Raw genomic sequence first — 4,057 nt, 5'->3', positions numbered from 1 at the left:
AACTAAAAATTGGTTAGCACCTATTCACCCCCCCCCCCTCTAGGTGCGGCATACGATCCTTTCAACGACCGACTGAGATGTGATGACCAAGTCTACAATTTGACTACAAATTAAGTGTAATTAGTGTTAAAAATGGTCCAAGTGAGAGAGTAACGAGTCAAACAATTAGGAAAAAAGGAAAAAGAAAAATGAAAAATGAAAATAGAAAAATGAAAAATATAATTATTGAAAATAATAGTTAGCCCCGGTTGGGCTTACGAGCTGGAACTAAATGTCCTCCAGCCCAAACCCTATATCGCAGCCACGTGAAGGGCAATTTATCCCGGCTGGTAACCGGACCGGGACTAAAGGCGTCTGGATAGTCCCGGTTGACCAACCGGGACTAGAGCGTGGTACGGGCCGGGAAAGAAGGTCATGTCTCCGCTAGTGCTAGTTCATTATGAGTGAGCCGACAACGGATATACGAGAGGTACCAACAAGCGACTGCTACCGTTTCTTTTTGCCTAGAGCAAAACCGTGAGAGAGGCTTATCTTGATCGCACAATAGCAGGATCACCGACCCGAGCGGTCAGTAGTGGTTACTGATTCAATGACATCGACTTCAACTTGGTTGTTTCACACACAAACATCGGGTGTTCAATATATTATGGTGCATTATGGAAAATTGGGCTCTCAACTACTCCATCCGATCCATATTACTTGTTACTGAAATCTACAATTAAAATATGTCTAGATATATCTATATCATTGTCAAGTAATATGAATCGAAGAGAGTACTTTTGTTTGGAGGAGTCTTCAACTTTTTTTTTTTGTAGAAAAACAAAATCAGGAGATTCAACTTCTTCGGGAGAACACGGCCGAATGGTGAAGACGGCCCCAGCCCAGCAAAAGCACAGATAAAGTGCACATAATTCCACGAGAGCGTGATTGACTAAGTATGTGAGCCCAGCCCAGCCCACAAAATAAATCCCCTCCAACTCTCCAAGAACCCTTGGAGGCTTGGACTCACCATACACAACGCTCAAAAAAAAAAAAAAAACGAAAGGCCAAAGAGGAGGTAAGCCGCCGGCATGCGCGCGCGCGCCAATGGTGATGCTGCCGTGCCGACCTGAGCTCAGCAACTTGGCCCGTTTGCCGCCGTAGTCGTCCATCACACCGCTCTCCTGCGCCAGCACGACGACTCGGTTTCGCTCCCGGAGCCCGGAGACCGCGTGCTCCCGACGGCTCCCACATCGACGGCGACGGCGACGGCTCGTTCGCAGCCTCGTCCTCTGCACTTAATTGCCCAGGCACAGTGACGCGACACCCTGCAGTGTTCCCATTAATCCCAGCCGGCTACTGCGCTACAGTGTCATTGCACGAAGCACGTACGCGTCCACGAAAATCCTGAAGAAGCGTCGGCGTCGCCGGTGGCCACCCTCCGACGGCGACACGGCACTGCAGCGCGCCGCGCGTGGCCGGCCGGCCACCGGCGATTTTTCCTCCCCGTCTCCCTCATCGGCACAGGCGGTCGATCGATCGTACGTCGTGGTGCCCGATCGCAGAGTCAAATAGATCGCATGTGTGTACAGAGCTTCAACTTGCCCGATCGATGGCGAGACCGATCATCGATCCAGCTCCAGCGTCGTGATTCGTCGCCGAGTGTTGGGTCGGCACGACAGGACGGCGTGCTCCTTTTCTCGAGGAACGCTGCATCTGCATAGAAGTCAACCACCACTTGCACCGTTAATCATCAAGAGGAGATCCACATGGGCAAGCAGATGCGACGACTATCTTAGGTCTTAGCTATAGCCTACAGGCCGCAGGACAAAGATAACCGTTCATTATTATTGCCTGCAGCACGCACTTCTATACAACTCGATCGATCGGCTGTTGCACACGCAGGGTCAACGCTTCGCCCTAATGTGAACCAACGCTGACATGACACCCAAGGTTCATGTGCGTGAGCATAATCCACATCCTAGTTGGACTTATTGTAAACGGTAATCCTAATCAAGCAAGAGGGTGCTTATGTCTCTTGTTTTGGCGTGTGGAGCTGGTGAATCTTCCTTCCCTCGCCTTGACAGTTGCAGTTCGATTTTTGCCTAACATGAATATGACGGCGTGATCTTCGGATTGGTCCTCCAACACCACCACAACGGTGATAGTGCGTTAATGGCTAGTATCGAGGGGTTAGCAGAATTTTTGTGATGTCAATTGACATCATATCATACATGGAGCTTCGCTACCGCACCGTAGGCGTTATATGATACTTTCTTCAGCTAGTTTCACCTTTTTATCTTTTCTCTTATGTTGGACTTGTGTGGTTGTGTACATCCTAACTATGCAGATGCCTGGTGTAAGCTCTCTCGAAATGTCTCTCCACGTATAAAATGACATTTATTGAAAAAGAAAACTGTAACACATGTAGACCAAACGAGATCCACCACTCCATGGGAGCAGCGATCAGACGATTCTCACCCTAGTCAAAGCCACCGGTGAGGTGAACGACGCGTGTTTACCTTATTCGTGTCCCGCACAAAACCGCCATATCCACCATAGAGTCACTTCCGGTTGACCAATCTCTTACTTTGGGAACCTTACTGCAGCGCCGCTAGCAGAGCGGTGGTCCCCATCCCCTCCCTTCACCGGAATGGCAAGCAGAGGGGGCGGTGACCCACCAATTCCCGGTCAGAGATGGGGCATATGGTAACGGCGGATAAGGTGGAAGCCTATGTTGCCGTCTTTCTTCTTTCGCTAGTCTACATCCTAATTGCACATATGTTATAGGGGATCCTAATCAAGAAGTTGGTGCTTATGTGTGTCGTTTTGGCGTGTGGTCCTGGTGAAGCTTTCATCTCGGCTTGCCAGTTGCCACTCGATTTCTTAATTAACAGATGCGACCGTTGATGATGCGCGTACGTAGAAAAAAAGATAGACAAACATCAAAGTGGTGATGCATCATGGGTCGCTTCTGTGTGCTGCCAATGGTAAAGAAATCGTTTGCTTCACGATCGAAAGAGGTGATGCGTTGGTTGGTTAAACAACAACCTACCGTTACGTCGCGACTTTGACTTGGCAGGGCAATAAACTAAACTAGAGCCAAGTGGTGACCTGGCGTTGGGCTGCACGGCCCCTCCTCGATCGCCACCGTCCAGGCGTGTTTCGAAAGCCAAGAACAAAACATCTCGTGTCAACTGTCAAGTATGAAATCGAAATCAGGTGGCACAATCTTGTCTTGAACGAAACGAGCAACACTTTTTTGTCATGGGTGATTTGGTGTGCGACGTTACAGTTGAGTGACATCTGATCCAAAATTGCCGTATATATATATATGCACGATTTTGCAACAAAGGCTGACATCGACGGATCACGCACAGATTAAGACGAACACACGGTCAGGAAAATATCCAACGGTACGCCAAATGCCAATGTTACACTTGAGCGACATCTGTTCCGAAACGCCCGTATGCATGCACGTCCCTCGGTGGTGCGTCAGTAACCATCGAACGGTCGAGAACCAAAGATGGACACATGAAGATTCCAGATCACAAAAGAGATCAACTCAGAATTTGTCCAAAAGCTATTTTTTTCTTTCAAAAATACACCTAAAATATGAAACATGTACTAATCAGATAAAAGAAATGCGAAGATGTCTGGTACAACGTCAAAAAGGCTACAACTCCATTCTACGATATAACGCCTAAGCAACAAACAATGCACTATCAACAAACCCCAATGATAAACAACTCGCCTTGCGAAACATTCTACCATGAATGGCGAAAAGATGTGTACATGGCTTCAGGACTATGTCACGAACCAAGCAAATCACGCCAAAGCACGACCTTGACTCCAAGGCAAATCCGACCAGCGTACTTCCCCTCAAGCAGTCGAAGCTAGATTGGAGATGGAGGGCGGAGACGAAAGCCACTGGCTTGAGCCACCACCACCGAGAGGAGAGGAACACCGACGATGGAGAAGGGCACCGACCACTACCGACACCACCATACACATCGACACCTAGCCCGCCACTGCCGACACCACCTCGGTGCCAGGAAGCAGCAGCGGCCAAGCACCA

The sequence above is a fragment of the Lolium rigidum genome, chromosome 3 (assembly GCF_022539505.1).
Source record: "Lolium rigidum isolate FL_2022 chromosome 3, APGP_CSIRO_Lrig_0.1, whole genome shotgun sequence".
NCBI classification, from domain to species: Eukaryota; Viridiplantae; Streptophyta; class Magnoliopsida; order Poales; family Poaceae; genus Lolium; species Lolium rigidum.
The sequence above is the reverse complement of the archived record's forward strand: the minus strand, read 5'-3'. Positions refer to the sequence as shown.